The following is a 21,074-nucleotide window of genomic DNA, read 5'->3' as shown; positions in this document are numbered from 1 at the left end:
TCACAGTACGAAATTCTCGCGGAATTCCACGAGCAGAACTCCGCGAGCGGAATTCCGCGGTGTGAACTTAACATTAGTGTGAATGGGTCTCCGCGAGACCCGTTCACACTGCGGAATTTCCGCGGCGGACAATTCCGCCGCTGAAATTGTTTAGCGCAAGGAGAGAACATGTTCATTCTTTGCTCGGATTCCGCGAGCACTGCATAGCCGTCAATGGTGATGGCTCAGTGCCCCGCGGCCCTAGTGCTGAAGCAACTTCGGCGGTGGCCGCCAGGCGGAATCTCCGCTCGCGGAATTCAGCCGCAAGAATTCCGTAGTGTGAACGGGGCCTAGAGCAGCCATTTCGGAGTCCCTCCTGCAGTATATCAGCAAGCGACATGAGTTATTTTCTTTTGTGGGGCTTATAGCTACCTTGTGAAATGGATTTTATTTTTTTGTTTTTTTTTGGTTATTTTAGTGCAGTGGTCTTCAACCCGCGGACCTCCAGATGTTGCAAAACTACAATTCCCAGCATGCCTGGACAGCCGTTGGCTGTCCGGGCATGCTGGGAGTTGTAGTTTTGCAACATCTGGAGGTCCGCATGTTGGAGACCACTGCTTTAGTGCTTACCCTTCCTGAACCTGTGTGGCCATGTCCAATGCTGGCTCAACGGAGGGTGAAGGTCCCTCAGAGACAACTATGTCGCAGGATAGTATTGAGCAGCCCTGGAGTGGTCGCTGCTTTCACAAAAAAATGTTTTAATGTATTTTGACGCCTTTACATTTTCTGACATTGCTAAGGGTGCATGCACACTACGTTTCTTAAGATACGGGACCGTATACGGCTGCGGAGAGGGGGGCGGAGAGTCGAGGGCGGGGCAACCGCACGCTGCCAGGTGCGGTCCCGTATCTAATGTATTTCAATGAGCGACCGGAGTGAAACGCTGCCTCCGGTCGGCTCCGTTTTGGCTCGTATACGGTTTCCCGACCGGACCTAAAAACGTAGTCAACAGCGTTTTTAGGTCCGGTCGGGAAACCGTATACGGGGCAAAACGGAGCCGACCGGAGGCAGCGTTTCACTCCGGACGCTCATTGAAATACATTAGATACGGGACCGCATACGGCAGTGTGCGGTTGCCCCGCCCCCGACTCTCTACCCCCCTCTCCCCAGCCGCATACGGTCCCGTATCTTAAGAAACGTAGTGTGCATACACCCTAAGTGTGTTTTCCATGTGCAAAATTTCTTGGCGGTGATTTGTGCCAAAAAAACCCCTAAAGGCGCAAAAGATCGATTGGCTCAAATGATGAATTACTGACTAAAGTTAAAATCACCCACAGGACCGTGTGATTTTGAGAAAGTTGTAAAAATGACAGTGGAGAAGATGCGCCAAACTTTGGCGCAAAAGAGCACTGGGCCAAAGTATTGCGCCAGAGTTACGTGAAAAAAACCCATAAATCCTTTGATAAATACCCCCCATAGACTAGATATTTATGTCATAGTAGTTTGTTTCCATGGTTGGCTCTTTGCATCAAGGGCTCAGTCTACAGAAATGCTGTTTGCATGTAAAGGGATATATGCTGATGGCGTACATGAATATCATGTCCATAACAATGTTTAGGGAATCAATGCAAAGCAGTCTAAAAAATTAGTATTTGTCTAAACAATGTCACCGAGAAATGCAGGAACATGACACTGCGGTGAGCCGGACGCCATCAATCACCTATCAGCTGTGTGGAAATACATGAGTCAAGCGTCATTTGTGGGCAGACAGCTCAATGACGCTGCATTTTCACATGTTACACTTTGGAACACATGATACCTTGCCTTTTTAACCCTTTATCCCAAAAGGAACTACACCCATCTGTCAGGAGGTAACCACCTTATTTTATATCTATTTATCAAAATCTGTGCAAAGGAAATGTTGCTGAAATGTAGCAACCAATCAGATAACTTCTTTCATTTTTCAGAGGCCTTGTTAAAAATGAAAGAAGCAATCTGATTGGTTGCTATGGGCCACTGGGCAACTTATCCTCTGCACAGGTTTTGATAAATCTCCCCCAATGTCTTTTGCCTAGAGATGAGTAGTGACTGACCTAGTGCGTCTGCATGTGTACAGTGACGCATGTGAGGTGACATTGGAGATATGAAGGTAGGTTCATCATTTCATTTCTTTAATTTAATAGTTATTTGATAGGTACCTGTACCTCTATAAAGATAGCTAAACCCAGTATATAAATATAAAACCTTTTTTTGTTGCTTTGCTTGAGTAGTGGACTATGACAAGTTTACAAAAAAACTGAAATACATCTTCTCTCTGGGCACCTTTTTTGTGGTGTTTTTTTTTCTGTTTTAGCTAGATTCACAGACAAGCCCAGGTTTACGAAGGCTGATACATAAGGCTAGGTTTCTACTTGTTTTTTTTTTTCTGTTGTTTTTTTGACTCAAGAAACTGTCCTATCATTTTGCACTTCCAAGATGCAGTTTTTGTGTAGCGTTTAAAAAAAATAGTGGGTTTTAGGCTAGGTTCACACTGTGTAATATCTGGGCAGAATTTCTGCCGGAGATCAAGCCAGCGGCACTAGGACCGTGCAGACTGCATTACTGTTCCCATAGATGTCAATGCATTTCTGAGCAGATCTCCCAAAAGATCCACCCAGAAATGCATTGCCATCTATGGGGATGGCAATGCAGTCCGTGCGGTCTTAGTGCCGCCGGCTTAATCTCTACCCAGAGATTCCGTAGTGTGAACCTAGCCTATGTCTATTTTTTCTTTGGCATTTTTATCATGACAAGTCAAGTCATTCTTTCATCATGGGATTTTGATTGATGAAATGGGGATGCTGGAAAAAACACCAAAGCTAAACCCACATGGCCCTTTTTATGGCTTTTTTTTTGCCCATATAGACTTCTATAGGAGAGAGACACCATGATCTTGTCCAATAAAATGCCATAATTTTAGCAAACTGTGATTATGGAAAACTGCCCCTGAGCCTAAAACCCCAGTAACACACAAAGGATGAATGAAAAACGGCAAAAGAAAAAACGCCAAGTAGGAATGGCATTTCATAAATGCCTATTGACTTTCATCTAACATTTGGCCATTGATTTTTTTTTTCAGCATAAAAAGGCTGTGTTTCATTTGTGGCATTTTTTGGACGTTTTTGCAATTAAAAATAAAAGTGCAATTTTGTCCTTGAATACACTTTTTGTCCCTGAAAACCAGATTGTGGGGCACAGCAATTAAAACATTTATTAGGCAGAATGCACCAAAAAGAATAGAAACTGTGAATTATCTGACAGAGGAACATGGCATGCGGGAAACGGGCAAAGCATGGGCAGAAAGGGGACGTGGCCTGTGGCCTAGGTGGTGATGCCATGTACCACAAATGCCCCCAAAGTTTGATGCATTGTTTTGGTCTAAAGTAAGCACAAAAGTAAAAAATTGGTCTTAACTTAAAACAAAAGTGCAAACTTATACTAAACAGTCTCCAGATGTGCCAGATTTATCAAACAGCACGAGCCCGATAACAATGATTTTATTGGCCACACAAAAGATCCGATCAGACGACAAACGAGTGTTTGCTCATTCGTCGGCTGATGGCTGGACCTATTACAAGTGTCAGTTATTGGGAACATGCATTCCTAGGAAGGCTCATTCGCCTGTTAGTCCCATGTAAAATCGGCCTTTTAGGCCTATGGTATTAAAGTATGTCTGACAATTCAGAGGGGCGTGAACTTAATTTTAGTGATGGGCTGGATTATACAGTGACGGGGTGTGAATGTTGTATATTGTGGGGCATGTCTGCCTAATACACACCCCCTGACTGTAAAACCCCACCCATTACCTGATATTCTCTCACATTTTTAAGATTAAAGGGGTACTCCGCCCCTAGACATCTTATCCCTGTAACACTCACGTTTCTGAAGACAGGAACCCTGGTGTATGTGGATCCGCTGGACCTGTGGGGCAGATGACTCGGACCGTGCCAGGGAGCGGAGTCTAAGGTGCCGCTGGTCTTCACCAGAGCCAGCTGCAAAGCAGGATGGGCTTGCAGCTGCAGCAGACATCCCAGGTCACTACCCCGGGTGTAGCTGAGGAGATGCGAAGCGCGCGCACGCCCTAAGGGACGGGGACACATGCACCGGAGCAGAGAGGCAGAAGCAGAGGCAGGGGAAACACCCGGAGAGTGACGGACTGGGGCTCGCATGCGGGTGCGTCCCGCAATGCGAGTTCCAGCCCCGTCGGCAGCAGAAAGTAAGGGGACCATGCGCTCACGGCCAGCGTGTGAGGCAGGAGCGCATAGCGTAACAATCCCCTATGCAAAGGATAGGGGATAAGATGTCTGATCACGAGGTTCCCGCTGCTGTAACCCCTGCGATCTTCCTGCTGCACCTGGTGTTCATTTAGCGCTTCGGGTGCATCGCCGGAGGCTCGTGACCTCATGGCTGCGCCCCGCTCGTGAATTCACGACAGCGCCCCCTCAATGCAAGTCTATGGGAGGGGGCGTGACAGCCATCATGCCCCCTCCCATAGACTTGTATTGAGGGGGCATGGCCGTGATGTCATGAGCTGGGCATGACGGTGACATCACGAGCCTCCGCCCCGCATCACCAGTCATCCAGCACGGAGCAAAGTTTGCCACAGCGGACATCGCGGGGGTTTTAGAGCATTTTAGAGCAGGGGCAAATACAAAAAGAAACCACAAAGCGCTCCGTAGTGTAATAAAGTCGGGGTGAGAGAATTAGCACAAAAAAGATATGAAAATTGCTCACCCCGTAGGTTGTGCTCCCAGTCAGGCACAACACTGATGTAGACTTGTAAATGACACCTTCATGCAGCCGATCCTTCCACCATAGCTTGGTGTCCAATATAGCAATACTCCAACCTCCACCCACAACAGGGATTCCAACAGGCGCAATAGATGAATGGCGGCGCTAACCACAAGGGAACTCAGGCAGTAGTACCGGTTCTGGCGTTGAAACGCGTTGTTCCACAATAAATTTTAATATCCATTATTCGCTACTGCCTGAGTTCCCTTGTGGCTAGCGCCACAATTCACCATTCACCTATTGCGCCTGTTGGAATCCCTGTTGTGGTTGGAGGTTGGAGTATTGCTAGAGCAGGGGCAAATGACATAATACACTGCACCTTCGGAGTAGCATGAAATTAGTCTGTTGGTCTTTTTTATGCATATATTTTTTTACATCTAGATCCACTTAGGATTTTTTTCCAAATAATTTTTTTTATAGACTATGTCAGAAATATAAAAAAAACAAACACATCAGCTGTGTCCCATGTTGCACGGGCTGTTTTATCTATGCATTTAGGTGTTTCTTCTTATAATATAATTTATTAATGACTTCTAACTATTATTTTATAAATTACAGGACTTTGCAGAATGTTCCAGCGTCTCATCCAGATTAATTATCTCTGAATTCTTCATTGTGATGTTGGGTATTAGAGGACCTCTAAATATACAGTAGTCCAGGTATATACAGATGATTTACTAAGGGAGTACATTTTTATATATCTCTAATCTATCATAATGTCTGAACAAAGCAAGTGAAATACAGGCCTTGCTGGCATCAACCTCTTTTCACTGGAAAGATGCAGCAAAACTGTGATACATATTGTGTGTACTTATGTGTTTTGTAGGTACTTTTTTATGGACTCTGCTTAGGGAATGTTGTTTCCTACTACAAAAATAGCATGCTCTTTAATATAAAAATTTCAATAGGAAAGGAAAAATAACAAAAAAATATAATAAAATGCAGGAGTTGGCCAAATACTATCTTTAAACTGAGCGCTGCATCAATATGATGTGTACCTGTGAAATTCCGCATGTAGTTGCAGCCTACGGCTATGTTCACACATTGTGGTTAATTAGCAGTACTGCAACTAATTACCACATGCGTTTTTGCCGCCAATGACCAAAATGGCTGTAAAATTGGTAATTTTACTGTGGTGTGCATAGTTTGCACAATCATGGTAAAACACACAATTTTTACCGTGATTTTGGTTAATTGCAGCTAAAACGCATGTCATGATTAGTTTTGGTACTGCTAAGTAGAGGCAACATGTGAACACAGCCTAAATAAAGAGGTTAAAACAAGGGATGCGCCATCATGTGATAGCACAATGAAGTTTGGGGACTTAGGCTACAATTGCCATCCGGTGATTAGACTCTCACCCAGAACACTATGGGGGACATTTATCAAAACCTGTGTAGAGCAAGAGTGGTGCAGTTGCCTATAGCAACCAATAAGGTCACTTCTTATATTTCGAAAGAGGCCTGTGAAAAATGAAAAAAGCAATCTGATTGGTTTACTATGGGCAACTGAACCCCTCTTTCCTCTAAACAGGTTTTGATAAATCTCCCCCTATATGTGTAACCCTTTCACCCACACTTGGGTTACACACAATGGAGACAGGGCTGCTTGATCTGGGGGCTTGTATACTGGTGATCAGCTCAAGTGACCTAAGCAATGGTCAATGAACAATGGAAAAAACATTGTCCCACATGTCTCTGCCCAGAGAATTGTCCAAATATTCTTTAAGAAACATTCAGGATAATTTAAATAGTTTATTTTCTGAAACACACAAAATACAGTAATTACGTGTTTTGGAGGCACATTCCCCTTTCTCAGATTGTCATTGATCAGCAATCTGCCCTTAAAATACGTAATTGCTGTACTTTGTGCACTTTTATAAATCATCTTTCCATTATCCTGGATATTTCTTGATGGATTATTGGAGGATTCTCTGGGCAGTGCCATTATTGGGGACTGTGATTTTTCAACTGTTCTCTATATAGTAGCAGGGGGCATTACTATATAGACAGTTGTTACATATAAACTAAATATCCAGTACTGGGGTTACTATCTCTGTGTTCTAGATATATGTGTATTGTAAATGAAAAGTCAATATTCATTTTTCCTGGATAGATACCAGGGACATTGTTATCATTTACTTGGGTGTACGTGGTCTGCAACAAAGTTAGGTGCTACTTGTGAAAGTAATATCCACATAAATGCCAGGACACAAAGGGGAGATTTATAAAGCTGTTTTAGGGTGCAAACACACTATGGAATTTCTGGTGAAGAAGCCTTTCATTGTTTTCAATGACGGGCTGAGCAGAAGTATATTGTGGACTCCAGCACCAGGAAGAATGCAGGGTCTCTATACATCACACAGGTGTTAGGGTATGTTCAGAGTAATTCCTCTTGAATTCTCCGCTCCAAATTAATTCACATCTCCTCTGCCCATTGACTTTAATGTTATTTCTGCTGGCCTGTTCACACTGCGGAAATTCTGTTAGCAGAATTCCGACGCTGAATTCCGTTCTGCTTGAAGAAAGAACATGTTCATTCTTCCAGCGGAATCCGCTAGCAGAAATCAATTGAAGTCAATGGTAAAAAAAAATTCCGCCCGACAATGTTTTTGCACGGAATTTGCGTGCAATTCACGGGAAATTTGCGCGGAATTCGTGCGCAATTTTCATGGAAATGGCTGAAAAACCATTCACTTCTTTCTCCCTCATACCCGCATGCAATTACGCGCGCAATTCCGTGAGCAATTCCGTGCACAATTCCGCACTAATTTCCCGCGAATTTCGTGCGGAAATACAATTATTTTTTCCGCCCGTAAATTTTTCTGCGTGAATTACTCTTCATTTACTCTGTGTGAACGCACCCTTAGAGTGTGTTCGCATGGGCAAACAAATCCCACAATATGCCCCACAAATGCCAAAAAAAAAAAGCCTACAAAATGCCCCAAAGTATTTCAGTTTCCAGCTCCTATTGACTTAAATGGGTAAGGAGCAATAGCTGTTGGTCGATATGATGTCACTTATAATAATATGTCAATTACAATAACTCTTACTAAATATTTTTACGCATTGGTATTGTTGCAAATAAACATCTCAACCATGGAGACTAATGGTCTCCATCTTGATTTATTGCCAACCCATAAGAGGATTCCATTGTGATCCCTTGTCATGTACTTACCAGGGTGATCTTCTAATAGAGTCTGCCTCAGACAAATTCTCCAAACAGAGCACACATTATACTGATCAGTGCTATGTAATAGCATGGCAATAATCATTATAAGCAATCCAAGCATTGCTTATAAAAGTCCTCTAGAAGGAATGAAAGTTTTTTTTTTTATTATATCCCCTCCCTTTTTCCATTTGATCCTGTACAGAAAATAGCAAACAAAAAAAAAGAAAAAAAAAAAAAAAAACTAATTTGCTTAACCCCTTAAGGACGGACCCATTTTTTACCTCAATGACCATGCTCTTTTTTATAAAAATTTGACATGTGTCTCTTTAAATGGAAATAACTTTACAACACTTTTTCTGAGCAGAGCGATTCTGAGATAGTTTTTTGGGACATATTGTACTTTATAAAAATGGTGCATTTTTGTTGACACATGCAGCAATTTTTGTGAAAACTGGAAAATTTCTGGCATTTAAATTTTTTTTTATGGTCTTCCCTGTGTGGTTAAAGTGATGTTATATTTATTCTGTGGTTTGGTACGATTATGGCAATACCCATTTTATATAGCTTTTTATGTTTTTTTTCTTTTCTGAGCAAATTTTTTTCCCCTTTTTTGTGCTTTTATTTTCTGACATCCGTAACTTTTTTATTTTTCCTTTTATTTTCTTTATTCTGCTATTTTCACCAAAATTGGCAAATTTTTGCTTTTTTTTATGGCGTTCACCGTGGGAATAATTTACATTATAGCGTTATAGTACACGTCATTACGGATGTGGCAATACCTAGTATGTGTATGATTTGTGTTTTTTTTTAATGATAATATAGGGCTTTTATTGGGAAAGGGGCCTTTATTTTCCCATTATAAATGTATTCAACAACCTTTTATCATTTTTTTCCCCTTTTTACAGGTTATACTATGCTGCAATACATTTGTACTCTGGCTGGATCTTACAGGCTTCCGTAGCAGGCAGACAGGAGGTCATCATCTTTCCTCTTGCTGCCATAGCAACCAACAGAGACCTGCGATTGTATCGCGGCGATGCCTTTGGTGAACAGGGGGAGTACCCTCCCCCTGTCAACCCCATAGATGCCGTGACCAGGATTGATCATGGTATCTATGGGGTTAATGCTGCCGGAACCGGAGCGATTGCGACCCCGGCAGCTGCGGCAGGTCCTCGGTTGTGATTGACAGCTGGGTCCCGCCGGCAACTTCCTGCAGCGCATCGTGCAGAGCAGGAGATCGCTAGGACGTATGCAGACGTCCAGTTGCGCTAACAAGCTAGCAACTTGGACATATGCATACGTCCTGGGGCAGGAAGGGGTTAATATCGGTGACATCATATGAAAGTCAAAGGGGTTAGAATTGGGTACTTTTAACAACATCTTTTCCTCTGTCCACAGGATAAGTAATAAGTGTCCGATTAAAGATGTTCTGTTCTGGAGTTCCCCTTTAAGACCAAAATAGGTCTGGTCATGAAGAGGTTAAACAACGGGTCATTTTCTGATAAGACATTCCCTTTAACTCCTTAACCCCTTAAGGACTGAGGGTTTTTCCGCTTTTGCATTTTAGTTTTTTCCTCCTTGCCTTTAAAAAATCATAACTCTTTCAATTTTGCACATCAACATCCATATGATGGCTTATTTTTTGTGCCACCAATTTTACTTTGTAATGACGTCAGTCATTTTGCCCAAAAATCTACGGCGAAACGGAAAAAAAAATCATTGTGAGACAAAATTGAAAAAAAAAACACTGTTTTGTAACTTTTGGGGGCTTCCGTAGTACATTTTTCTACGTAGTACATTTTTCGGTAAAAATTACACCTTCTCTTTATTCTGTAGGCCCATACGGTTAAAATGATCCCCTACTTATATAGGTTTGATTTTGTCGTACTTCTGGAAAAAATCACAACTTAATGCAGGAAAATTTATACGTTTGAAATTGTCGTCTTCTGACCCCTATAACTTTTTAATTTTTCCGTGTATGGGGCGGTATGAGGGCTCATTTTTTGCGCCGTGATCTGAAGTTTTTAGCAGTATCATTTTTGCATTGATAGGACTTATCGATCTTTTTATTCATTGATCTTTTTATTCACTTTTTATTCACTTTTTCATGATATAAAAAGTGACCAAAATTGCACTATTTTGGATTTGGAATTTTTTTGCGCATACGCCATTGACCGTGCGGTTTAATTAACAATATATTTTTATAATTTGGACATTTCTGCATGTGGCGATACCATATATGTTTATTTTTATGATTATTTACACTGTGTTTTTTTTTATGGGAAAAGGGGGGTGATTCAACTTTTTTTGCAGTGTTATAGCTCCCATAGGGACCTATAACACTGCACACACTGATCTTTCACATTGATCACTGGTTTCTCATAGGAAACCAGTGATCGATGATTCTGCCGCTTGACTGCTCATGCCTGGATCTCAGGCATTGAGCAGTCATTCGGCGATCGGACAGTGAGGAGGCAGGTAGGGATCCTCCAGCTGTCCTGTAAGCTGTTCGGGATACCACGATTTCACCACGGCTATCCCGAACAGCTCCCTGAGCTAACCGGCATGCTTTCACTTTAGACGCGGTGTCCAATTTTGAACACCGCGTCTAAAGGGTTAATAGCGCGCGGCACTGTGATCAATGCCGCACGCTATTAGCCACGGGTCCCGGCCCGCTATGACGCTATGTGGCCCCGCGTTATAGATCGGGAGCAGACTCATGACGTACTGGTACGTCATGTGTCCTTAAGGAGTTAAGGATGCAGGGCATACCTGTATGCCCTGCACCCGCTACCAGCCTATAACGTGGGGCCAGGACCCATGGCTAATACCGGACATCACCGATTGCGGTGATGTCCGGTATTAACCCCTTAGACTTGGAGATCAAAGTTGATCGCTGCGTGTAAAATGTAAAAAAATGCTTCCGGAGGGTCCCTACCGATCGGCGATTGATTGCTCCATCCCTGAGATCCAGGCTGGAGCAATGGAGCGCCGATAACACTGATCAATGCTATGCTATGCTATGCAATGCTATTGCATGTTATAGTCCCCTATGGGGGCTATACAAGTGTAAAAAAGAGTTAATAAATGTGATTTAACCCCTTCCCTAATAAAAGTTTGAATCACCCGCCTTTTCCCATAAAAAAACTATGTATATAAAAATAAATATAAACACATGTGGTATCGCAGTGTGCGTAAATGTCCAAACTATAAAAACGTATTGTTTATTAAGCCGCACGGTCGATGGTGTACATGAAAAAAAAATCCAAAATAGCGTTTTTTGGGCACTTTTTATACCATAAAAAAAATGAATAAAAAGCGATCAAAAAGTCCGATCAAAACAAACATGGTACTGATAAAAACTTCAGATCATGGTAAAAATTTTTTTACCCTCCTACACCCCCATATGAGGAAAAATAAAAAAGTTATATGGCTCAGAAGAGGACATTTTTAAACATATTAATTTTCGTGCATGTATTTATGATTTTTACCAGAAGTAACACAAAATCAAACCTATATAAGTAGGGTATCATTTTAATTGCATATACCTACAGAATAAAGAAAAGATATCAGTTTACCGAAAAATGCACTGCGTAGAAACGGGAGCCCCCAAAATTTACAAAATGGCGTTTTTATTTTACATTTTGTCCCACAATTTTTTTTTTTTCTGGTTTTGCTGTAGATTTTTTGGTAAAAGGACTGATGTCATTAGAAAGTACAATTGGTGGTGCAAAAAAAATAAGCCATCATATGGGTCTGTAGGTGCACAATTGAAAGGGTTAGTGAGGAGGAAAAAAACAAAAGTGGAAAAACTGAAAAAAGCTGAGTCCTTAAGGGGTTAAGTTGAGCTTACTTAAAAAGAAAGCTGCATCCTGATTCAAAAGAAATTATGTAGAAAAATGCATTTATTCTCCTTTGCATAGTGTTATAGATGCGTTCCCGAGCCCCTGAATGCCTGAAACACCTGCTCGCTTCCCCTCCTATCTGAGTCCCTACTTGATTGATGTATGTGTTACGAAATTACAATCACTTGAGTGAAAGATAGTCATATGTCCCCCCAGACTAACCGCCTACACCTGCCTGTAGCTGAGATAAACATTTAAAACATGCTCCTAAATGTTATGTATGAACCCAGCCTAACACAGAGTACACATCTCTGTTATATAAATGGGCACTGTCAGATCCAAAAACTTTTTATGTGTTGTTACTAATGAAAATGAAAGACTTTTCCTGTTGTAATAATGTTGTTTACATTTTTTTTATATTTTATAAAGAAAACGACTGCTGAAAATCCCACCACTAGGGGTCCCCATACCTACTGGGACACTAACCAGTGACCAATCATCTCCCAGAACCACCAGGGAGGGACACGCCCCCTTCCCTAGGTTGATTTCGAACACTGTGAGCTAATGAAAATAGGTATTTTTATAATAAATATAGATGATAGAGGCATAAAAATTACATGTACATGGTCAGGATTAGATGCTGAGTTACATATAAATTCTTTTTTTTGTGGGATCTGACAGGAACGCTTAAAGCACTACTTATATATTCTCTAAAAAAAGCAGTGGAATCTCTGTGTAAATCTTATTCACCAAATGTCTATAATAATGCATTACAAAGTAAATGTATTTCTGCTATTGCTTAGAAAACTGGCATAAACCTAGCTTTTATTATTTCCAATAAAAACCTGCACATCAGAATAAGAGAGATAATGGATATGACGTGAATCCATATAAATATGCAGTGGTTAGTCTAGGGTTAGTATTAAACCAATAACTCACAATCTGACGCAATTACTTAGGTTATATATACATATGAAATATAACTCATATATACTTCATGGGTGATAGAACCATGCAACGGTATTTCAGCTCCAACTGTTCTTCACACGTAGCTCATTCAAGATGTGGAACCATATATGAGCACTGGGGACTGCTTGTCAAGAGTCGATTCCCCTAACTAAGGATGCCCCTTAAATACTCTCTCCAAACCAATAATGTAAATAGTGTTTCTGGATTACAGGGAGTGTGAAACCAATTTAGCTGCTGAAACCAGACACCAATGTGTTGCCATCCTAAATATTGCTGTTCTTCCAATTTTGAGATGTGTAATAATTATTATGGCCACATATTCTTCTGACATACTAGAATATTTGCATATTTGCCCTCATTTGCACCACAATGTTAGTTTAAAATGCACCAACATTATGGCGCACAGCAATTGAGACATATTCATTATGTTGTGTGCTTAATGGGAGAGGAATTAAAAAAATGGCTACTTCTTAGAAAGTGTAAACCTAGACTAGACAGGCTAAGATGTTTAACTATGGCTCAGGCTGTTTAGAAATTTGGTGCATCTTACACTGTCTTCTCTAAGTCAGCACCATCTATTAGGTGGCTTAGATAAACACCAAAAAAATACCCTTTTCTGAGGCCACATCCACTCTAAAAAAAATTGCATGCATGGCATAAATCAGGTAAAAATTGAATGTAATTTATTTGAAATTGTGGCACACATAACACCAAAAAACGCTAAAGCTTCTTTGAAGTGTATGAACTTTGTTGACATCGAATGACTCCTTAAACTTTAGACAGAGCAGACTTAGACTATATAACCTATACATGTGTGAGATATATCAACCTGAGCTATGGCGATAACTATGGTGCATAAGTGTGTATAAGTATGGTGTGAAACCTGTCAGTCCATGTTTGTGCTTTCAAAGAATTACGCTTGCTATAGGAAAAGAAAAAAGAACTGTTCCCAGCGCTGGTCCTCTCAGTATTAAAGGCTAGGACATCCAGTAGTTCATCCTAAATGTAGATTTATTGGCACTAAAACAACGCATTTCTGGTCTGGAACAGACCCTTCGTCAGGCAAGATGCACCTTGCCTGACGAAGGGTCCATTCTGGACCAGAAACGCGTTGTTTTATTGCCAATAAATCTACTTTTAGGACGAACTACTGGATGTCCTGCATTTTTTTCCCCTGCAGGAAATGCACCAGGGGGAAAATGAAGCAAGAACTGATCCCATTCATTTGAATGGGACAGCTTACAATCTTTCGGTGTCTCAGTTTGGACAACGTGTGATTGGACTCCCCGGACCGGCACAGAAAGGGGAACGCATCTTGCTGTGTTCCCCGTCTGTCGATCACAAACAATAGATGCCGGATGATGCACAACTGATGCCAACTGATGCACTTCTTGCATCAGTTGTGGCAATTTTTGCCCAGTTTCGTCAGAGCCAGACACCGCATATATGTAACTCTAGCCTAAGGCTGGATTGACATGTCCAGCCAAAACTCATGAGCAACTTATGCCATAACTGATGACAGAAGTTCTTCAGTTGACATCAGTTGATATATATATATATATATATATATATATATATATAAAAATATATATAAATATATATATATATATATATATATATATATATATATATATATATAATAGAGAGAGAGAGAGAGATGTATGTGTGTGAACCCAGCCTATAAAACCTATAAAGTAAATGTATATCCACATACATCGGACCCCAGGCCTTTGCTCCTCCTCACCATCACATTTGGGGTGAGGACGTAAGGAGGAGTTATATGTCACTGTATGGATAACTGGAAACTCCTGGGCCCCAATGCAAAATGTGAAACATTGTCCCCACCTCCTATTATACTGATACCTTATCTAGTAGTAAAGCTTTTGAGCCTCTTCAGATACAAGTGCCCAGGTTCCATGTCTACCTTTGCACACCTATAAATTCACCCTGCTGCTACTAAATACAATCCTATGGGATGGATGGAAAGGAAAGATATATAATAATAATATAACAACCCGTAAGTGCAATATAAGCCAATGTTATCATGTGAATGTTTTCTGATGGAGACAGATTTAGGACCCCTATTTATCAGCAGGCCCACACAACAGGGCCCAAGAGAAAAAAAAAACTGTTGTGATGGATGTCCATCCACCATATGGTTTATGATGCCAACAATAAAACATGGCTGAAGCCAGATGTCACTGAAAGGTGCAGATGCATCTTCTCACCGTAGTGATTATTGAAAAGCAGTAACATCTACTTCCTGACAGGCACTTCCCTATACTTCAGCAAGTCGCCTTCAGTCATTATAGGCCGTGTGCTGAAAGCTTTCTGTTTACAGTCTCTCGCAGGCAATACGGGAGTGACAACAAGGTGACTTGTCTGGGCTTTAGAATGCACAACTGCTGCAGGGAAAATAGGATGTAGCTCATCAGTGTAGACAGTTACCTCAAGTGTGACCTTTCTAGGGTGAAGACTTGGTGCTCACCTGTAGGACACTTCTGGCCCATTCATAGATAACATGATTGATCATACTACAGGAGGTGTATGTGCTGAGAGGGGAGGGGGCTGCACCAATACACCACATGGAGGTTATTCCAGATTGCTTTGTAAGAGCATTTTCCCGAACTAGTCACTTTTAAATATTCAATAACTTCTCAAAGTTACTTGTCAAGTATTTAAAAAATCAATTAACATTTCTTAGTTTTATCTGTTTCTAAAAAAAAAGTGTGAAACCCACAAAATGGTCAAAACATTCTCAAACACCTGAATAGTAATAAAAAGCTTGGTAAGCATTGTGAATAATTCCCTAAATCTGGAATCAGAATTTTATTTCCTGACCTTTTTTAACACTGTCCGTGGATGAAAATATTTTTCTGCAAACTGTATATACGTAGCACTGTTGTTAGCTGAGAATACCTGTGTATGCTTAGTACTGTTGTTATCTTGTCATTACATGTGTATCCAGTCTATGCAATGCTCCTGAGCTAGATACATCAGCAACAAATATTTTCCTATTTGTAGCAAAGTATCAATGACACAAAACCTAGGCCAGTCTCACTAGCTCACAGGGGATTGCCGAGACTTGTATTGTGTAGATTGTTGATACAATTGTAGATGCTACAATGTAGAGACCAGATGCTGGCTGAAAAAGTATCTGTATACAGAAGACTATTGATTTCTGTTGACATAATGCATATTTAGTTGCGCCATTTTTTGTACATTTACTTTTCATTTACACTCTTTGTAGCATGTGGTAGTGTGTGTATGTGTGAGTGTGTGTGTGTGTACATGTGTGTGTTTACATATGTGTATGTCTATGTGTGTGTGTTTGCGTATGTGTGTGTACATGTGTATGTATGTGTGTTGTGTGTGTATGTTTATTTTTCTGAGGTTTTTTTTATTTATTTTTTTTTGGGGGGGGGGGGGGGGGGGGGGGGGATTTAGCATTTGTATGTAAGTATTCACAGAGAGCAACCAACCAAATGATAATACAACTTTGAAAAACTTTTTGTTGCAATGTGATAAAACTAGACTTCTTTAAAAGAAAGACACAACCTGCAACGGTTGCTGTTCATGCACTTCATGCACTGGTCTATTGCATGGAAAGGATCACAGGTGTGTTTCATTGGGAGGGGTGGCTGATGTGTTGGAGGGAGAAAAGTGACCTTGCACTTACAAAGAAGGGATCATGGGACTTGTAGTTTGAGGGAACACACTCCAACAGGAAATAACCAGTTCACAAAATGATAGCCACAGTGTTATGGTAATCTCACAACATAGCCATTTAGCCCCAAGACAAGCATGAATCCTTCCTAAGCATGTCCATTACTGTCTGGCAGGTACATAATAAAATCCCCTTATGGAGGATAACCCCTTAAAGATATGCAGGATTTATTAAGAGGCACAAGTCTGGAAGAAAATTAGGCACGTCTCATGCATTGGCCATGTGTAAGACCTTGAGTTGTAGTAGATTTGTTGTCAATTTCTGGATATGATAAATCTGCTGGGCCATCGAAATTCACACCTCCTCCCATTTAGTCCTCTCAGTCCCAAAAAGTTGCATATTTTTGTTTTACAATTTTGTTTTGATAATTTCCTCCTGTTTTGATAACTGGTTGCCATCACATAATGTCTTGCAATTCTGTGATCTTGCTCATTTTCCCTATGGCACTGTAAAAAAGTGCTGGAGGAAAACTACACTCTCGTTACTGCAGCGCCCCGGTCAGATCCACTGACCGGGTGCGCTGCGATACCGCCTCCAGCCGGGATGCGATTCGCGATGCGGGTGGCGCCCGCTCGCGATGCGCACCCCGGCTCCCGTACCTGACTCGCTCTCCGTCGGTCCTGTCCCGGCGCGCGCGGCCCCGCTCCCTAGGGCGCGCGCGCCGGGTCTCTGCGATTTAAAGGGCCACTGCGCCGCTGATTGGCGCAGTGGTTCTAATTAGTGTGTTCACCTGTGCACTCCATATATATACCTCACTTCCCCTGCACTCCCTCGCCGGATCTTGTTGCCCTTGTGCCTAGTGAAAGCGTTCCCTTGTGTGTTCCTAGCCTGTGTTCCAGACCTCCTGCCGTTGCCCCTGACTACGATCCTTGCTGCCTGCCCCGACCTTCTGCTACGTCCGACCTTGCTTCTGTCTACTCCCTTGTACCGCGCCTATCTTCAGCAGTCAGAGAGGTTGAGCCGTTGCTAGTGGATACGACCTGGTCACTACCGCCGCAGCAAGACCATCCCGCTTTGCGGCGGGCTCTGGTGAATACCAGTAGTGACTTAGAACCGGTCCACTAGCACGGTTCACGCCAATCCCTCTCTGGCACAGAGGATCCACCTCCTGCCAGCCGGCATCGTGACAGTAGATCCGGCCATGGATCCCGCTGAAGTACCTCTGCCAGTTGTCGCTGACCTCACCACGGTGGTCGCCCAGCAGTCACAACAGATAGCGCAACAAGGCCACCAGCTGTCTCAACTGACCGTGATGCTACAGCAGCTACTACCACAGCTTCAGCAATCATCTCCTCCGCCAGCTCCTGCACCTCCTCCGCAGCGAGTGGCCGCTTCAGGCCTACGACTATCCTTGCCGGATAAATTTGATGGGGACTCTAAGTTTTGCCGTGGCTTTCTTTCACAATGTTCTCTGCACTTGGAGATGATGTCGGACCAGTTTCCTACTGAAAGGTCTAAGGTGGCTTTCGTAGTCAGCCTTCTGTCTGGAAAAGCTCTGTCATGGGCCACACCGCTCTGGGACCGCAATGACCCCGTCACTGCCTCTGTACACTCCTTCTTCTCGGAAATTCGTAGTGTCTTTGAGGAACCTGCCCGAGCCTCCTCTGCTGAGACTGCCCTGCTGAACCTGGTCCAGGGTAATTCTTCCGTTGGCGAGTACGCCATACAATTCCGTACTCTTGCTTCTGAACTATCCTGGAATAATGAGGCCCTCTGCGCGACCTTTAAAAAAGGCCTATCCAGCAACATTAAAGATGTTCTGGCCGCACGAGAAATTCCTGCTAATCTACATGAACTCATTCATCTTGCCACTCGCATTGACATGCGTTTTTCCGAAAGGCGTCAGGAGCTCCGCCAGGATATGGACTTTGTTCGCACGAGGCGTTTTTTCTCCCCGGCTCCTCTCTCCTCTGGTCCTCTGCAATCCGTTCCTGTGCCTCCCGCCGTGGAGGCTATGCAAGTTGACCGGTCTCGCCTGACACCTCAAGAGAGGACACGACGCCGCATGGAGAATCTCTGCCTGTACTGTGCCGGTACCGAACACTTCCTGAAGGATTGTCCTATCCGTCCTCCCCGCCTGGAAAGACGCACGCAGACTCCGCACAAAAGTGAGACAGTCCTTGATGTCTACTCTGCTTCTCCACGTCTTACTGTGCCTGTGCGGATATCTGCATCTACCTTCTCCTTCTCTACTATGGCCTTCTTGGATTCCGGATCTGCAGGAAACTTTATTTTGGCCTCTCTCATCAACAGGTTCAACATCCCGGTAACCAGTCTCGCCAGGCCCCTCTACATCAATTGTGTTAACAATGAAAGATTGGACTGTACCATACGTTACCGCACGGAGCCCCTTCTAATGTGCATCGGACCTCATCAAGAAAAAATTGAGTTCTTGGTCCTCCCCAATTGCACTTCCGAAATTCTCCTTGGACTACCGTGGCTCCAACGCCATTCCCCAACCCTGGATTGGTCCACGGGGGAGATCAAGAGCTGGGGTACCTCTTGTTTCAAGGACTGCCTTAAACCGGTTCCCAGTACTCCCTGCCGTGACCCTGTGGTTCCCCCTGTAACCGGTCTCCCTTAGGCCTATATGGACTTTGCTGATGTGTTTTGCAAAAAACAAGCTGAGACTCTACCTCCTCACAGGCCTTATGACTGTCCTATTGACCTCCTCCCGGGCACTACTCCACCCCGGGGCAGAATTTATCCTCTGTCCGCCCCAGAGACTCTTGCTATGTCTGAGTACATCCAGGAAAATTTATAAAAGGGGTTTATCCGCAAATCCTCCTCTCCTGCCGGAGCTGGATTTTTCTTTGTGTCCAAAAAAGATGGCTCCCTACGTCCTTGCATTGACTACCGCGGTCTTAATAAAATCACGGTAAAGAACCGCTACCCTCTACCTCTTATCTCTGAACTCTTTGATCGCCTCCAAGGTGCCCACATCTTTACCAAACTGGACTTAAGAGGTGCTTATAATCTCATCCGCATCAGGGAGGGGGATGAATGGAAAACGGCATTTAACACTAGAGATGGACACTTTGAGTATCTGGTCATGCCCTTTGGCCTGTGCAACGCCCCTGCCGTCTTCCAAGACTTTGTTAATGAAATTTTTCGTGATCTCTTATATTCCTGTGTTGTTGTGTATCTGGACGATATTCTGATTTTTTCTGCCAACCTAGAAGAACACCGCCAGCATGTCCGCATGGTTCTTCAGAGACTTCGTGACAATCAACTTTATGCCAAAATGGAGAAATGTCTGTTTGAATGTCAATCTCTTCCTTTCCTAGGATACTTGGTCTCTGGCCAGGGACTACAAATGGATCCAGACAAACTCTCTGCCGTCTTAGATTGGCCACGCCCCTCCGGACTCCGTGCTATCCAACGTTTTTTGGGGTTCGCCAATTATTACAGACAATTTATTCCACATTTTCCCACCATTGTGGCTCCTATCGTGGCTTTAACCAAGAAGAATGCCAATTCTAATTCCTGGTCTCCTCAAGCGGAAGACGCCTTTAAACGGCTCAAGTCGGCCTTTTCTTCTGCTCCCGTGCTCTCCAGACCTGACCCATCTAAACCCTTCCTATTGGAGGTTGATGCCTCCTCAGTAGGAGCTGGAGCGGTTCTTCTACAAAAAAATTCTTCCGGGCATGCTGTTACCTGTGGGTTTTTTTCTAGGACCTTCTCTCCGACGGAGAGGAACTACTCCATCGGGGATCGAGAGCTACTGGCCATTAAATTAGCACTTGAGGAATGGAGGCATCTGCTGGAGGGATCTAAATTTCCAGTTATTATTTACACCGATCACAAGAATCTCTCTTATCTCCAGTCTGCCCAACGGCTGAATCCTCGCCAGGCCAGGTGGTCTCTGTTCTTTGCCCGGTTTAATTTTGAAATTCACTTTCGCCCTGCCGATAAGAACATCAGGGCCGATGCTCTCTCTCGTTCCTCGGATGCCTCGGAAGTAGAGCTCTCTCCGCAACACATCATTCCTCCTGACTGCCTGATCTCCACTTCTCCAGCCTCCATCAGGCAAACTTCTCCAGGGAAGACCTTCGTCTCTCCACGCCAACGCCTCGGAATCCTCAAATGGGGTCACTCCTCCCATCTCGCAGGCCATGCGGGCATCAAAAAATCCGTGCAACTCATCTCTCGTTTCTATTGGTGGCCGACTCTGGAGACGGATGTTGTTGATTTTGTGCGGGCCTGCACTGTCTGTGCCCGGGACAAGACTCCTCGCCAGAAGCCTGCTTGTCTCCTTCACCCTCTGCCTGTCCCCGAACAGCCTTGGTCTCTGATTGGTATGGACTTTATTACAGACTTACCCCCATCCCATGGCAACACTGTTGTTTGGGTGGTCGTTGATCGATTTTCCAAGATGGCACATTTTATTCCTCTTCCTGGTCTTCCTTCAGCGCCTCAGTTGGCAAAACAATTTTTTGTACACATTTTTCGTCTTCACGGGTTGCCCACGCAGATCGTCTCGGATAGAGGCGTCCAATTCGTGTCAAAATTCTGGAGGGCTCTCTGTAAACAACTCAAGATTAAATTAAACT

The 21,074-nt window shown here is 43.2% G+C and overlaps 1 long non-coding RNA gene across 2 annotated transcripts in view; it reads left to right on the top strand.

Moving 5' to 3' along the window:
• Window positions 1-1,669: 1,669 nt before the first annotated feature.
• The window catches only part of LOC130358893 (uncharacterized), a 208,215-nt gene continuing 188,810 nt past the window's right edge, over window positions 1,670-21,074 (top strand). The window contains exons 1-3 of one of the 2 annotated variants that reach the window (XR_008889690.1): window positions 1,670-1,850; window positions 2,055-2,128; window positions 5,368-5,468. This is a non-coding gene — a long non-coding RNA (uncharacterized LOC130358893). Of the gene's footprint in view, window positions 1,851-1,995; window positions 2,129-5,367; window positions 5,469-21,074 lie in introns of those variants that run through there. The other variant, XR_008889689.1, reaches the window with a different exon arrangement.

This window comes from Hyla sarda, chromosome 2 (genome assembly GCF_029499605.1).
Source record: "Hyla sarda isolate aHylSar1 chromosome 2, aHylSar1.hap1, whole genome shotgun sequence".
Taxonomy (NCBI): domain Eukaryota; kingdom Metazoa; phylum Chordata; class Amphibia; order Anura; family Hylidae; genus Hyla; species Hyla sarda.
The sequence above is the reverse complement of the archived record's forward strand: the minus strand, read 5'-3'. Positions and strand labels throughout refer to the sequence as shown.